At 43.4% G+C, this 17,631-nt stretch overlaps 1 protein-coding gene across 1 annotated transcript in view; it reads left to right on the top strand.

Moving 5' to 3' along the window:
* mri (BTB/POZ domain-containing protein mrityu) overlaps positions 1-17,631 on the top strand; it is a 120,212-nt gene that overhangs the window by 1,621 nt on the left and 100,960 nt on the right. The gene's annotated exons all lie outside the window — the stretch shown is intronic.

The raw sequence follows: 17,631 nt of genomic DNA, 5'->3' as shown, positions 1-17,631 counted from the left end.
GTATGCATTTTTTTTTTCAGAATTCTATTTGCATTAATTGTCATTATAGGATAATGATCACAAGAGGAAACGACTGTTAAAGTTTTATTTTAGAATTTCTCAGTGAAACCAGCGATATGATAACTGTGCCAAAAGGTGGAACTTGCTACGTTTCAGCGAAAATTCCGTTATTTGCCTTACTTGATTGTCAAGACTCTGTGCTTGCAATTTTCTGAAAAAATAGTCGGCATAATGTTCCTAGAAACCACATCAAGCTACCACTTAAATTTGGAGTGGTGATCGGAGCATCAGTGGAGAATTTTATATAGATGAAAAAGCTGCTAGATGCAATGCTGCCAACCAGACTGGCTTATATTGCATAAAGTTTTCTTATACTACTGGACCACACTGGTTCGGTGTGCGCGAGGTTGGTAGGGGCGAGGAAGCTTGCGTAAGAATATGACCCCCCCCCAATCTCCTCACCCTAATCGTGGTGGTAGGAGTCGGTTTCTAAAGAAAAGAAACATACCATGTTTAGTTAAGTTGCCGATGATTGTATAATATACCGTTCTATAAACTCCAGTAATGACCACTTAACCATTCTAGCAGATCTCAACCATATTTGTAACTGGTGCCACAAGTGGCTTATGAAACTGAACTTAACAAAATGCGAGGTAACGTCTTTCACCCGTAAACACGTAAACTCTGAATTCTCCTATTACTTGAACAATACCATGCTTTCCCACACTTCTTCCTACAAATACCTAGGTGTTCTTCTCACAGAGAATCTTTCATGGGCCTCGCATATCGAGTCTACCTGTGCCAAAGCATCACGTTCACTGGGCTACCTACGCCGCAACTTGAGAAATTCCCCTACTAATATTCGAAAACTAGCCTTTCTTACCTTTATTCTGCCAATATTAGAATTCGCCTCAGCAATTTGGTCTCCTCATCAAAACTACTTGATTATTATGGTAGAAAGGATTCAAAATAGAGGTGCCCGCTTCATATCACGAAACTACGACATCACGTCAAACATAACGCAAATTAAATCAGACCTTCAGCTGCCGTCATTGGATAGCCGTCGCAATATTGCTCTTCTCTGTCTGTTCCAGAAATATATTACCTCTAATAAACGAACGCGGCTTCAGCTTCAAACACCTCACTCTTCTCACGCAGATTGCATAATCAGTTCAGCTTCATGCGCATATACGGGTCAACTAATGCATTCAATTCATCACCACTGCCTCGGGCCGTTCGTCTTTGGAATGACCTCCCTGATTGCATAGCCTCCATATCTAATCCCGATGCATTTCGCCGTCAGCTACTCACTCTGTTCACCATGTCACCCTGTTTTTGTATTCTGAGTGCATTGCGTAACGGTGATTTATATTCCCCTTGTCTTTTATTTTAAAATGTATCCCTCTGTCGCCATGTTCATATCAACAAGTGCTGTATTCCCTCAAATTTACCTCGCCCTGTATAGCCTAAAATGTGATCTCATTTATATATATATATAGTTTTTCGTTGTTCTTGCACTGATCCTGCCTGTAAACTGTTCGTTACCTGTCTGTGCCATTCCGATTCCTCCCCCTCTTACCCAATGCCCTGTTCTGGGGCCTGTAAGGTTTTTTTTGAATAAGAATAAAGAAGTACGAAACTCCTGCTGGCTAAGCCAGGACACAATAACACCTAATGCGATGACATGGTTTTGAATGGCTGTCATCTATTTGACTAAGTCTTAATTACTGTAAGCAGTGTGTACTGTAAGCACACTGAGATAGCCTATTTCCTTATAGATTGTGCATTTCACGAGAACTTGTTGAATATGTTGTGATATATTTTCATTACAGCACATGCAGGTTGCTTAATGTTTAGGTCGGCTTTTCCGAAGCAGTCGCCACGCTTTATCAACGATTCGACAAGCTGAAGTGAACTGTGAGATTTTACTGAGAAAGCATTCGTGTATCTTCTGTTTCTCGACCACATCAACAGTTCACGTTTGAGAACTTGTCGAACATGAGCATGAAGCCTCGCCTACTAGCAGATTTTGAATAGCCGGGATTAGATTTCAGGCACAGAGGATCAATTGTTAAACCTTTTGGTTTAGTTACCAGTCTCAAACCAGTGTAGTAATTGTTCTCATCATAAAGCACCACATCATGCACGTCACCATGCAGCCAAGCCCTAGATTAATTTGAAAGCACGAATGTCGTCCAAAACATTTTTTTAGATAACACCCTTTTGAGGCAGAGTGCCACGCTACACAAAGCTGACACCTAGTGGATCTCATGGCTAATCAAGGTTTTTTTTTTTCAAAGAGGGGGAAAAATAACGAATTGTAATTGGAAATAATGTAAAAAAAGGAGGAACATAAATGTTCATTTTTAGTGTGAATGTTGCATATCAAGTAGACTCTCGGTAAAAGTAAGTCTGTTAAATGTAACTGCTGCCTATGGTACGATTGGTTTCATACCTGAATAACGCACCCTCCGTTTGTCTCTCGTTAAATGGAACTCCCGTTAAATGGAACACATTTTCTGGTCTCTTCAGGTTCCGTTTAAAGAGATTCTGCTGGAGGGTACATTAAGTTGGAACATATCTGTTAAAATATAACGCCACACTTGAAGTCAAAACTGTAGTGTGTCGCCCTACATAGGTAGTTACAAGGGAAAGTGAAAAAAGGCGGGGGGAGGCAGTCCTGGATGTCGAGCTGGAGGGCACATAGTGCTGCCATGGGAGCTGCTAGTTGCTGCACTCTGTCCTAGATGGTAAACAGAATGCATGGGAAGCTAACGTTGCTTATGCTTCCAGTACTGTAACAGAAGCATCAGGGAAAGTTATACTTATTTGCAAATGCGATGTGGATTTATAAAAAAAATGCTAGGTGGTCTGAGCTCTTACCTCTAGAGGGACTGATGGCTGTCCGCCGAAAAACGACGAGCAGTAACCTAATTTCATCTTTTGGGGTATTGTAAGTCGAGATGCATGTGTGTCGACATGGACTTCACTAAACATGTGCCACAACTGATCCTGCTTAGAGACAGATTTTTCGTTTGAAATATTTGCTTGGTAACTATTCCGAATAGTTGTTATGCTGCTGCATGGTGGTTTTAGCTGTGCCAAACTGACTTTGAATAATCACATTCCTTTCAAACTTCACCATGTGAATTTTAGTGTTACGACACGAATTTTCAAAGTGTTTTTGCATACTTCGGATACATTACGTCAATGAAATTTTCTGACACTTGCTGTGTCATGACTGCAGGCTCGCTTGGAACACAATGTAGAACAAGTTTTATTGCTTAAGCGATTATGTAGGCCCTAGCAGGTAATGTTAAAAGGCAAGTAAACAACTTTGAGGTCCATAAATTGTGATAAAGACAAACTGCACTTTTTCGTTGTTGACATGCTGCCTCAGGAATTGTGCCAATGCTTACAATTATAAGGCAGTTACAGGGGTTAAAAGATTGGCTTCAGCTAGTTTCAAATTTTCACGCGGTCTCGCCCCCCACCCCCCCTCTTTTTCTTTACTTGGAGCGGAAGGCACAGCCTGTTGTCTAGACTGGTTTAGACCAATTGACGAGCCGTGTTGCTACGTCAAGTTGCCGATTGGTGACTTTACATCACTTCGTGTGAAAGGACGATTGGTCAGGCGTAGAAAAGGAGCACTGGAATTGTTGTTTGAAATGGAGGCTCTGTGTGGCATGCAGCTTTGTAATATTCGGAAGACGTGATCACCGTGGTGTACTCTATGAATTGCCGAGCTTCTTTGGGAGATGTAAAAAAAGAAAAAAAAAAAAAACTGTCGGAGCCTGTTGACTGGCTCTTTAAAATCTACAACCTCACAGCACATTGGTACGCGAACTTCAAGGTGGTGTGGCCACATGTGTTTCCTTTCCTCGTGTTTTGTTGCCTAGCAAACATCACTGTAACAGTGGTGCTTGTGGTGTTGTGAAATTGTAATTTACTAACACGAAAGCAATCATTTAAAGCAATCGTTTTTGTCTTCAGCGTTCCTTCAAGGTGACACTAAAGGGAAGCTATGAATCGCTTTAGGTTGATAAATTGTACTCTGAGAACTCTTAATTTCACCATCTTATGTTCATTTATGAAAAAAAAAAAAAAATGGAAATAAGTTTTGTTTTTTTGCAGCAATTTCGTGCTGTCGCGGATTTCAAAGTGTGTTCCTCTTTATATATCGGCAACATCGACTTAATGAGAGTTGGTTAAACTTGGTATATTAGAGCCTTGGATCTCCTTGGGAGACAGTGTACTTCTTTTTTCCCAATTAGGAACCACTATGAATGAGCAGGTGCCCTCAAAGTCGATAAGGCGATGTTGCGGCCTGCATTTTCGTTTTGAACATTTTCTCCCTGGCCAAACGTCCTCCCGCAGCAAGAGCGGTGTTTTATGTCTTGTGAAAGAGTAATCTGCTATTGTGAGAAAAATCGTTTTTGTTCTCAGTAACCCTTTATGTTTGATTAACTTGCTGACGTTTTGTCGTCAGCGGCGTCCCATGTCTCTTTGTTGTTTTATACCCCGGAGCATCATCATTCTCAGCCTGCGTTAGTACACGGCGGAACGGAGGCCTTTCTCAATGATCTCCAGTTTACTCTATCCTGTCCAAGCTCATTCCATCTTGACCTTTTGTCATTTTGTCACTTCGTCCAACTGTCTTCCTTCCATGACTAGGTTTTCCATCCCTTGATAAGCATTCTGTTTCTCAACCATTCCGTCTACTGGTTCTATGCTACGCATTACGTGGCCAGCCCTGGTCCTTCTTTTCTTTTCTTTTTTCTCAGTTCATGCCAGCTAAGATATCTGCAACTCCTGTTTGTTCCCTGACCCATTTCGCTGTGAAAACCTAGAGCACTGCATAGCCTGCTTGAAACAACAGGCTCTTTCACTTTTGCCAGCTGATGGAGAAGGTGGATCTGCTGTTATGCCTAACGTGCTGTTTAATGCTAAATCCTTAGAGGCAGTGCATAATGTTTTTAAACCAGACGATGCTATGCGTGTTGGCAAAGTTGCCATACAACACAAACACAACCTCAGGGCATCCTCAGTATGCCTCCTTGAGGACAATATGATGCCCTCAGAATGTCCTCTTATGGTACTAGAATGGCACGAATCACGTCCCCTTGTTCTTACACATAACCTCAGCACGTCCTCAAAACAACACTTCAGGACTTTTTGAGTATCTTTTCAGATTTATAGCATGGCCAGTTGGTACTGTGTGCAGTAACACTACTTGGATTTAATTATTTTCATGCTATTTTCATACATCAAAAGAAAAGCACCTGCGAGGTCTCATGTATATATACTGTATCAATTAACGAAAAGGTGACAAAACAAAGCTTGTTGACTGAAATTTATCTAACAGTAATTAATCGCAACTGACAGCTTTGTCAGGCATTCGAGTCCACGTATAGTCTGGAAAAAGAGGAGCAGTATTAAGGCAGTCAACACAGCTCAATCAACCGCGTTTGTGATCTTCCTCAAAAGTTTGACACAGTGTCCTGATCACCACATGTATCGTGCCCAATGCACTCACTAGTGTTAGAGGCTCCGCCATGACAGCCTACCAGTACACTCGACATGGGCTTTGACTTGACTTGCCAGAGGTTGGGCCATGTGTCAGATGCAGAAGTCGATCCTTTCACGTTGGGACCAGGCTGCTTCGAAGCACAAGTGATCGCGATTGGCTGGTGTGCCAGGCTGCTTCGAACCACACCTCGCCGTGATCGGCTGGTGACAATACATCGATGATCAGTCCGAACGTTGAGCAGCCCAGTGCACCCATCAACACGGCAATTTACCTCCTGTCGTCACCTACGACTTACACTCTCACACATATCTCACTTTCAACCATGCACACAAATAACAAAGGGCACGAACCTTCACTAGTAAACAGCACTGTGGTGGCATAACAGCACCTTCCTCATGTGACCTTCCCTGACAGACCCCATTTTGACAGTCAGTTGGCTTGAAATAGCTTGGCTACTTGACTATGCAGAATTGTGCCACATGGTCAATGTTGCCAGCTACTAGTTGATCATTACGCGTTACAGCGGCGTATAATGACTAATTTAAGGCTGTGACAATTAAGAACACACTGTTTCAAATGGGCATTTTGCAATACCAGGTTTGATACCTAAGCCAATTAATAACGCGTGCCTCATTAAGTGGAACGGGTAATTTAAAAATTTTCCGCCAAAAGAAAGAAACAAACGAGACGAAAATATACAATAACTTTATCACTGTATGAAACGAACTTGTGGGGAAAGTTTTCACATATGAAATGCATTTACTTGGTGCGCAGTGGTTTTGAGGAATTATATGCAAGTGCTCAGTGCAATGCCTTTGTCATCCCCAAAAGATCCTTAACAGGACCTTTTCCGGACCAATTGTTGTCCTTAGAAAGCACTCGAAAAGACGTTTCCGGGTCAAACCAGCTTGTGTTGTCCTCAGTAAGTACTAAGGTCAATGGGAACTGTGCGAGGACGATTGCACCATATGAGGACGACCTCAGGACATCGAGTGTTGTCTGGGTTAAAGCACACGCAAAAAAATTACTACATTTCAAGCTGCTAGAAGATAATTATGGGGCGAAGCTTTCGGAGGTTATTATTGTGATTAAAGTTGAGATAGTACTGAGACTGATTGTGGTTGTAATACTTATATATTTTTTTATTCAAAGAGATAGTGCTGAGACCGATTGTGATATAGCGGTGATTCTTCTTTATAGCTGATAGGAGGTTCCGGGTTACGCTTTGACTTCATTAGCTTCATAGCTTCATTAGCTATCGTCTCTGGTGTAGAATTTTCTTGTCGGTATTGCCACCTTGCATCCGCTTCAAGTTGTCTCAACTGCGCGTCAGCTTGGCGTTTTTCCCGCTTAGCCTTTGCTTCCTTAGCCCTAGTCTGTGGTGTAGAACTTAGTTGTCGCCGTCGCCGCTTTGCATTCGCTTCATCCTCTTTTGTCTCTGCGGTAGCTTCCCGTCCACGGCGACGTTGATACTCAGCACGTCGCGCTTTGCTGCGTTCGTCTTCGTCCATATGAGAGAAGAGAATGTGTGGTATGAAACGTGGTTATATATATATAGCGTTGACAGCAGCCCCATCACATCTACAATTAACCACAGCGCCCTCTGTTGCTTATAAGTGGAAGGTTACATGCAAAACGGTTACCACCAACGCCCTCTGTTGCTTATAAGTTGAAGGTTACTGGTGTTACGGACAGACGGGACACAGCGGACATCGTGAGGTCCTAAGGAGCTTCGCCCCTAAAAGTTATGCAGTACGCTAGGTTCTCACAAGCTTTCAAAAGCTATTGACAAAAGCAATAAGCTCTGCTTAGAAATGTTCTTTACCGCCATGACCCACAAAATCGGCTGTCCGTTAAGAGTTATTGTCACCGAATGTGGCACCTGGCAGAGTGAGTAGGCTTATTTTTACAAGAAAAACTAAACTTGCTAATTGAGGGCGATCCTTTTTTTGGTGAAAGACTCTCAGACTCTCAACTTTTAAAGACTAGTGCCAGATGGCTTCACGCCTTATCCATTGACATTAAAGACTTTACTACCTGCTTCCGTATGACAAACTGCTTTTATATGTCGAAGAATGCATTTACACATTTGGGTCATCAGCATTTCAAACTTTCTCAGGTTTCAACAATCGCAGACTATTAGAACTGTTGAACTCATTTCCTTCACGTGGAATGATCATACATACATCCAGAAAAGTGGGATATGCATTGGGTCATGTTTGGCACCGTTCCTGAGCGACATTTACCAAGCATATCACGACTGCTTCATAGCAACCAGACTAGATGATTCCGTTGTTAAAGTGTGGCGATTGGTTGATGATTTCTCAATTATTGTTGACTGTGCAAAAGAAAATTTTCTTGACATTGGGCATGGGATTGTAGCCTCTTTTTCATAGCTCTCTGCAACCGCTGCAGTTGATTTGCGAGTTCCCTGTAAACAATTCGTTGAGATTTCTTGACTTGGAACTTTCATGGCATTCATCTCATTTATGCTGGGCATATTAACCTGGAAACGGAAAACCACATTTGCCCTACAACTTAGCGCATTCAAAACTAATCAAGCATAGCATTGCAAACCGATGCCTTACCGATGCTCTGAAAGAGTCTTGCCCTGACGCTGTGAACAGCAGTTTTTAAGCGCAAGTAGGCCCACTGGAAGATGCCGGGTAGCCTATAGCTTTGCTGTCGGCTGTCATTGAAAAGCTACTGAGACGGGATCTACGAGACAATGGGAAAGAGCATGGAAACACCAACAAAAAGTACCCTGTTGTTCTGCTGTATGTACACAATGTGTCACATAGGCTCAAGAAGATAGCACACGTCAAGTGCAGGTGGCTTTCTCGGATACCGAGAAACTTCACCCGTGCAAAATGGTGAACGCACAGCCCTCCCGGGGTCCTGCATGTTCCATGAACCACAGGACACTGTTCGTCTCCTGTGCAGCAGGGGTTGTTTATTGAATCCTGCTGATGTGTGGGAAATGCTATATTGGTCAAACGGGCAGGTGCATAAATTACCGCTTGCGTGAACACCATAATGTCTTCAATACGGTGCAGGGTCACATTGGTGTTCATCATCGTGTCTGTGGATGTACACCCTGCTTCAATCAGAGCAAAGTGATGGTGGCAAGTCATAGGGTTCAGCTGACTCGTGACGTTATCGAAGCAGACACGATACTTAAGCTAGCTGATAAGTGCATTAGCACGCCATCTATTGCACTTTTACATTCAGAAATTGATCACTGAGAAGGGTTTCAGGGCGCATGAGGTGATATGCTCAAACTAAGTCAAATGATGAAGTAATGTTCGTCGCACATGTAGTACAGTCGACTCTAGTTAATTCAATTTCGAAAGGATCTCTGGATTTTCTTTGAGTTATCATAAGTTCTCACATAGATGACTCTGGGTGAGGTGACACCACACATTATGATTAGGCATTGATTTCATCCCATTTAAAAAATTTTCAAGTGTTTTTAAGCTCTAACTGCATGCAGTGAACAGAAAGCAGAGGTGTAAAGCCCACAAGTTTATTGGCCATTTACTGCTGATCAGACCTTTTAAAGAAATTGTGAATTACCAACTGCTTCATTGCTACAGGTATGTGCCTTCAGCACAAAGCTTTCTATAGAAGCATCACTGTTTACCATGCCTGTGCTTTGTTTCAAACATTTGTTTACTTGCAAAGCCTTTTTCTTGAAAGCCTGAGTTGCTTCTTTCTCATTTTTAGATTAAGCACACATATTTATACACAAATATATAAGCATATAATTAGTGGGAAAGCAGCTGGTAATTTCTGATATGGACCTGAAAAAAGTTTGAATCAACCGAATGATTGAATTATTGATGATTATGATTGATGAGTTTCAATTAAGATGCATTTAAATACGTTGAAAGAATAGAATGCCGACCAAAAAATGAATTTTGTCTGAATTAACCGAAAGTATGAATTATCAGAGTTTGAATTATCGCGAGCCCGCTGTACATCCTTTCTTGTTTTTTTTTTTGTCTTATACTTTCTTAGTCTCGCACCCTCTCCCTTGTGCATTGTATAAATGCATTTTTTATCGAAATAAAAGATCTTGTTGGAAATAAGGGCTCTTTACTTATGCTGTCTTGTCCTTTTCCTAATTGTTCTATGCACTGTTAACTCTCTTTGAAATGAGTCCACAGTGATTGTATACTTTTTGCTTAAATTACAGTGGCAGATTTTGTAATATTTAAGATGGGCCTTTGAAATGTGCCCCAGCTCATTCTTATTCTTGTATACATTCTGATGTATGGTTTTAAATCTTAAGCTCTTTGTTTTTCCAGGCTATTCAGCATCATCTTTGTCTTCATCATAGCATAAACCAAATCAGTTCACCCGAATTCGCCATTCTAGTTCTATTTAATACATATTCTTTAAGCTTGAGATTTTTTTCTGTAGCCTGAAAAATAGAGTAACTGTGTTGTGCAGGGGCCACTTTATTTTCTGTCTCCTTCCACTTTGGCGAACATTAAAGGGGCCCTGCAGCACTTTTTCGGCACGGTCAGAAAACACTGCTGCTCAGTAGTCAAAGCTCTCAAGAACATGTGAGCCAAACATTACATCGCGGCACATGGCCTCGAATTTGCAATGAATTCTCAGTCAAACAAACTGTTACCTCTTCTTTCTACAAATCATGCCACATGCCGAAATTTCACGCCCATTGGCTGATTTGGTCATTCTTACCATGGTCATTGTTACCACGGCCACCACGAGAGGCTGCCACACATTTGCACGTGCTCTCACAGCCACGCTGAGGTTCAGGTGCGTGTTGAAGGTAGTAGGAAAAAACATTGAAGGTCATAATACACGTGTCCTGTAACTTGCTTGCCCAATGCCACACTTGCCTGCTACTTTACAGTGCGCTTGTTTGTATGAATGAAGAGAGAAAGCAATCATAGGGGTGCAACAAATCCCTGCAACACCGGTCTTACTTCACGAATACTAAAATTTTTCGTGGCAGTCGATTCACGAAGTAATGAATTCTTTTAATGAACCCATTCAGTGTTTTCTTAGATAAGAGCTACTGGGCTCCTTGGATGTAAAGCTCTATCGATCTCGCTTATGGCTGAGGGATTGCTTCACTTAGCACACTAGCAGACACGTATTGATTACGTATTGATTACCCCAGCAGATAGCCGTCATATTGACAATGGAAGGAACATTAGTGCTGGCTTTTTTTATGCCAGTGAATGTAGTAAGCCTCATTCATACTATTCTTCTGACAATTTTATGTCATATGTTGTGGTTTATTACCGTACAAGTATAGAGGGAACCAGACGTGGAATGCGGCAGTCAGGTACAGTGTACCCACTCGAAGTGTAGTGTTGCTCGGGCCCTTGGTTACCGACCATAAAACCTCGGTGTTATGATCACAGCTCATTGGCATTTGGGGGTGATACCACTTTTTTTGTGCTTCCGCCCGAGGCCCATAAGCGTGCAGTACAATTTAGTGAGGTGGTCACGAACTGTTTTCACACTGTGTTGTTTGATACGAATGCGCACTAACCACATAAGTATCAGCGTGAACATAGGCTGCCTGTGCTGTTGCGGAATACGCCTGGGCAATCACGCATGGGAACCAAAAGTGGGCATGTGGGCTGCGCTGTCAATTGACCATGAGCGGTGCGTCATTCCAGCGGCGTGCCAACAGACATCATTGTGCGCATGAACCTCAGAGGGCTTAACGCACATTACGGTGCGTCAACATTTGGGATACAGATGCCACATGTGGTGGGAAATTGGCACTGTGCTTTTATATTTGTTTTTTCTTTCAACGAAATTTCAGTTGCCAGTATCTGCCTGTCCGTGCACATTCTTCCTTCGCCTCTGATAACGTTGTCTTCAGAACGGGACCATACCAACTCGCCCAAATGATCTCTCTGAGGAGCAAGCAATTTTGTTTTCAGTCGTAATTGTAAGCACGTTTATGGATGATTTATAGGTTAGTGTAGATTTCAGTGCGATTTAAGATTTCAATATTTATTATGTTGTGTGGTAGTTGAAACATTAGTTTTTAGTTGTTTCATTCAAATTTGTAGTTTTTAGATCCCAGTATTAATAAATATATGTGACGCTATGATGAATGGGAGACGTGGCCTGGCTCATACCCCATGTTTATTCTACTCTGACTTCTTCTTCCTCATCTACTTCTCCTAACCATCGCTTCATACGTCACACGATTTTCCCTCCCCCCGAAAGAATGCGCGAGCTACAATCTAGAGAGCATGAACAAATGGAGTCTTATAATAAAAAAGTAATGCCAAAAAATGCAGTAGTTCCATGCCACAGGGTGGTTCCATGCACTTGCACAAAAACGTTCACAGGAAAGGCAATCCGGTGATATCTAGGAGACCTCAGGTGGGCGGGGTTGGCTGTTGCGTTCTGGAGAGCATAGCCATGCCTTCAGCGTTAAAAATGATGATAGCACAACCTGGTTAGTATTGAGGAACGAACAAGGTTGGGAGTCCTTGTAGCGTTGGAAGGTCGGATGTCTCATGCGTTGGAATCTGAGTCGTGGCGGCGACAGACGCTTTGCTTCTAAAATGCGTGCTTGTGACGGCGTGATGCCTGCGGGCTGGCGCTATGCAAGAAGTGCTTCCGCATCTTTCGTGGCGTTTTCCTTGGTGTTGCCGTCTGTGTAACTGCAGGTGCAGGGAGCGTCTCTTGCGACTTTCCTCTGTGAGAGAAAATTTGACGTCTTGGAATACTTTTTGGGTTAGAATTCCTATTTTCCGCTGTTCTTCAATTGGTGAGTATGCTTCCGTTGAATTTCGCGTTCGTGGATGCCTTCGTTGCAGCCTACTTTGTTGTCGCATGAGGTTGCGCGCTTGGCTATGCTTGCTTTGCTGATGCTGCTCAGGAGATGGCTGTAGTGGCAAGCCTTCCGGAATGTAACATTCATTTACTTTGAAGTTTGAAGCGTCCTGTAGACAGCTGATGCATGGTGAACAGGTTTCTTGCTCATCGGGCATGGTTGGTGGTGCGCCATCATTGCTAGCCTGCTCTTCAGAGGCTTCTGTGACGTGGTTGATTACGGACGCTTCTGAAAGACATCTGTGTACGAGGTTTGATGTATGATTCGCTTCTGAATTGGTTCGATTCTTGGATTGGTGACCACTGCATGTGATGTCGCATCACCAGGTTGAAAATGCAAATTTTGGCAAGTCTGCGGTGCCGTGGAAACGAGCTCTTGCGACAAAAAACATTCAGAGTTGACAGATAGTTCATCAGGGGCTTCTTCTTCGCGGCTCACTATGAGTGGTTCTTGCGCCTGGTAGCATGCGACGTTCGATGCGTCTGAGCCTTCTGTGTTTGGAGTTTCTGGTGGCTGCGCACTGGACGGCAACACTGCAACAGGGGTAGTTCGGTAAGGTTTGAGTTGTGAATGGCCCTCTTTCTGTGCAACTAACGATGCGAGCTGTTCTGGCGCATGAATCTGGATGGTAAGTCCAGGGCTTGGCGTAGCATCGTCCGAGCTCCGCAGCTCTATCCCGACCATTGTGAACGTGCTAGATGCGAGATGGACATTGTGAGTCACGAAAGAGCCAAGCGATGGAAAACCAGGAGGCGGGCCAAGTCTGCGAGATGGGGAGTAAGCTGCTCCAATGCGTGAAGACTGATTTTCACTCTTTGAATCATCTTGGTGTTGTTTGGTATTTTCCCCATGTGTCAGCTGGTCTACCATGAATAAGGCGTCCTTATGACACGAATAGTGACCGGTAGGAGCCTTTGAAGAGCTGCGTCGTAGAAAACCAGGTGGTGGACCATGTATGCGAGACGAAGCATGAAAGGCATCAGTAGGGTGAGCGACGTCTCGTGTCGTATGTTGGTGCCACGACTTTGGAAATGCCGACTTTCGTGCACAAGGAAGCTGCTCTTGACGGTTGGGTTTTTCCCAATATACGCATGGCCTTCTGTAAGTAAACGCGTGTGCCACTTGGTCTTGAGGCACTTGTCGATTCGCGCTGGACTTTCGAATGCTTGAGGACCGCTTAGGAAATTGGCGATAGTGTGCAGTTGTCTCTAGATAGTTGGCAATGAGTAAGTCTTGGTCATAGTCATTAAAACGGGTAATCATCTCTTCTTTGATTTTTCGCCATGACTCGTCGTTCTCGAATATGTGAATTAGGTAAAATTTGAATGCCTCACCGGTGACGTAGTCGCTGAAGTTCGTAACCATCTCCCGTTCCGACCAAGATGCAGCGGTAGCGTGGAGTTCGAACAGGTTGAACCAGTCCTGTACGGGTTCGTCGTCCGCTGATCCAGTGTACTTGGGGATGTCGAGGTCAGCCGATAGTTCTGTCATGATGCTGTTCGTTGTCCTCCTAGGCAATGATTCGGTAGTCAATGTACGGTCAGGGCGTCTTCTGGGTAACTGCGTCGATGATGAGTGACTGATGAAGGGGCAGGCAGGTGTCCATCCTGTCGACTTGTGTGACGCTATGATGAATGGGAGACGTGGCCTGGCTTACCCCATGTTTATTCTACTCTGAATTCTTCTTCCTCATCTACTTCTCCTAACCATCGCTTCATACGTCACATATATGTGTCAGTGAGTCTGTCAGTCTATACGTGGTAAAAATTAACCTGATTGCTTTTCTTTGAACCGCTTCTATTTTATTAATCCGTTGCCGGTAAGTGGGAACCAGGCATGGCTGGCATATTGTAGCACATGGCTGGCCTATTGTATTGGGGCATATTTGGAGCACTTATCAAAAATGTCGAAAATACCTGTGGAAAATACCTTAGCAAAGTAATTATTTTTAGCATCCTTTAGTTCGCTTCACATATGACCAACGGCTACAGTCAGATCATGTCTAGTTGGATTACATGCAACGTATTTGAAATATTTGTTAGAAGTTTTATTGAAGCTTGTTAGATTAGTTGGTTTCAAGTTTGGTTGTTTTCTTAATTGCTTTATATTTCTTTCGCATGTATTAAGTGACTTTGTCAAGTGTCTAGTCTCGTTACACACGGGCACAATATGTAGAAACTTTGGTCCCCTCCTCCAAACTGGCCTATGACTGAGGTCTTCAGCCTTTGATCCCCCCTCCCAAGCACAGGGGCACGTGTCAGTCATTCGACGACCCCTGTGGCTGCTTTTACGGCAGCCGCCTGCACATACAAGTCGTTGACCTTTCACGTTGCTGCTGCTTCTCTGCTGATGGGTTTTGTCTTTCCGCCAACGTTGGCACGGGTTCAACAAAGGGAATCTTGGAATTGCAGCTGCTCGTTTTTTATCCCCCTCTTCCTGCTTCGATGCTTCTTTTTTGCGTGTTTGGCTGTGTTCGCATGCAGACGCATGATGCAGTTTGTTTGTATTATCTTTATAGTCGGGGCACTCGTATATCTGCCTGCTGAGCAGAAAGAAGCAGCTTACAATTGTTTTCTTTTCTGGAAGACCCCCTCTGCCACCAAATACGGCTGTCCTAATAGTTTTCGTACTAGGGTTGGTTCCAGTTTTTCTGCAGAAGTTCTTCTCTAGAACTTACTTTTGTTACTTATTAGTTTAGAGTTCGTAAGAGACAATCTGGTTTAGAGGAGAGCACAGTCATGCAAAACTTGCTCTTCCTGAAATGCTCATTGATAAGCATGGAATACAAATTTTGACTTGTTTGTCCTGATTTTGCAGTGAATAATTTCATTAAATGAGCTGCAACCTTGTTTACTTCAGGCATTCAAGTCAGTGTCTTAACAACGCACTGACACAAATTTTGTTCCTTGTTTTTTTTTTTTTTTGTTGTTGCAATAGGTAGTTCATGACCCACTTATCAGGGCTGGAAACCAAGTTTGTGAGAGTTCGTGACGGTTATTTATTTAGAGATGTTTTCAGAGCGTTGAGTCACAGTTTGTTTCAAAGGGCACTGAGCTAGCCAGGAGCAGTTCAGGGGGCAAGGTAAACACAGCTGGCCGCGTAACCATGCAAAACTGACTTGGGCGCTGCACATGAGAGAGTGTGCAAGCGGGCGCAACACTGACAGCCGGCACACCTGAAGCTACAGACTCACCAAACTTTGGTTTGGTGACTCTGAGTTTGGTGAGGGAGGTAATTGCGAATAGTGCAAGTGCAAGGCGCATGCCAGCAACCAGCCAACACAAGCTTGTGACGTAGGTTTGTTTGCATTGCCTCTGCGTTGGTGTCGGTGTCGTGAGGGGCTCCGCGTCTCACTCAGTCTTGCGGCGTTCGCTTTAAAAATGATCTTAAATGCATTCTGAGCTATATTTCTCTCGATATTTCGTATGTCTCTAGATAACTCTATCTCACTCATTATCTCAGATTCTAAACTTGTGTCAGTGCCAGGTTATGCTGCCACTGCGGCTGCTTGAAATCAGGAGAGGGGTCAAACCTCGCCTTTCAGTGCAATGGTTGCGGTTGTTGCTCAAGACTGAGTTTGGCTGTGTTCCTCATGTTATTTTTTTTTGCCTCATGTTATTTTTTTTTTTTCACGGGGGTATTTTTTTCACATGTGCTTCTGTTGGGGCCGACTGCCGAGGGTCTTGTGCTCATGCACACATTTTCTGCCTGTGGCGATGCTTTCCAGTAAACTTTTAAAGTTTCTAGCAGTGCTTTTTTTGCCTTTCTCACTTTTTCTGTTCCATTAATTGTGCCTCACTAATTGTGCCAAATATATATCACAAACAGGCCCAAACCTCTCCTTTTCTATACACCTCAATTTTTGTATATTTATATCCATGAAGCTATCTATACCTTTCTACTTTGTAAACTTATACTTCAGATGCTGCTTTGCATCCTTGAGAAACTCGATATAGGAGCTTAAAAAAGTTCTTTAAAATCTTTGATTTTGGGCTGCTGAAACCTGTGTGAACCCTGCATAATTTCTCGGTCTAGAACTGTTGCTCAATACCAGTTGGGTTTTAGGTTTTTGAAATGACCTGCAGCCATTGCTCATTATTTTCCTTAAAGACGTGTAATCCAGCCTCTCACGACAAACAGCTGCTGTGACTCTTTTGTTCAGTATTACACATGTATCTATGGCTCATCTTAGGAGCCAAAGCTATGGGGGCTTGTTGGTGCATCTTGAAAAAGGCAGTAACTCAGCGCTAGTGAAGATCAGGACGACATGGAAGAGACAGCGGACACGTGGACGCCAATGTCACCAGTGCCTTATCCTTGTTGTCCTTATCATCACCAGCGCTGAAATACCGCCTTTTTCAAGTATATCTTTCAAGGGGAATCATTTGTGCCAGTAGTCTTGCGCAACTCTGTGCAACACGGCATTTTCACTTGGAGAAGTGGCTTGTACTACATTTATACAGGCACCCCAACCTCAGCCATGACAAACCTTAGTTCCTTTGAACCGTAGTTGCATCCAGTTCGACAGGAAGCTTAACGGCAGTTGTCTCTCTAACCATGGTTGCTCTGAACCGTAAGTCGGCGAACTCTCATCGGTCGGCTAACGCGGACTCACTCAGACTCAGATCGAGCCTTCAGTCTGAGTCTGATTGAGTCCGGATGAGTAGTATTTTCGTGAATCTGAGTCCGAGTAAGTCCGCTTCAAGAAACTTTTCGTGAGTTTGAGCCCGAGTAAGTTAGCTTCAGAAAGTTTGGTGAGTCTGTGTCCGAGTGAGTCCAAACCGCCATATTTATTTCTTGAGGGAGTCTTAGTGAGTTTTACTTTCTTTTGCCAAGCTAAGCTCTAAACTGAGGAGGACCACCTCAGTTAAAGGATCCCTGACAGCAAAAGTATTGTTTGAAAGATGTTTACTTTACTCTGTAGCTCTACGTCTGGTAATGCTGAGATTTAATTGTAAATACTCAAATGCATCCTATAATTCTAGCATCATTAATCCAGAATGATTTGTTTCGGTTTGAAATGTTTGTCTAAATCCGTAAAAAACTAGCGCCCTGCAGTGCATGAGACTACGTGCGCTCAAGCTTCGGTGACGCTGAACGCGCCCTTTTCAAATAGGGGAACCCTCGGGCGTTGAAGAATGAAATGATGTTGGTGCTTCGAGCGTGTCCCCCTCAAAAGCATTCCTGGCATATGCAGCCAAAGCCACCTAGGGAGCCGCCCGACAACAGATTTGAAAGGGTTTGGCGAACAATAGTCTTC

The sequence above is a fragment of the Rhipicephalus microplus genome, chromosome 8, assembly GCF_043290135.1.
Source record: "Rhipicephalus microplus isolate Deutch F79 chromosome 8, USDA_Rmic, whole genome shotgun sequence".
NCBI classification, from domain to species: Eukaryota; Metazoa; Arthropoda; class Arachnida; order Ixodida; family Ixodidae; genus Rhipicephalus; species Rhipicephalus microplus.
The sequence above is the reverse complement of the archived record's forward strand: the minus strand, read 5'-3'. Positions and strand labels throughout refer to the sequence as shown.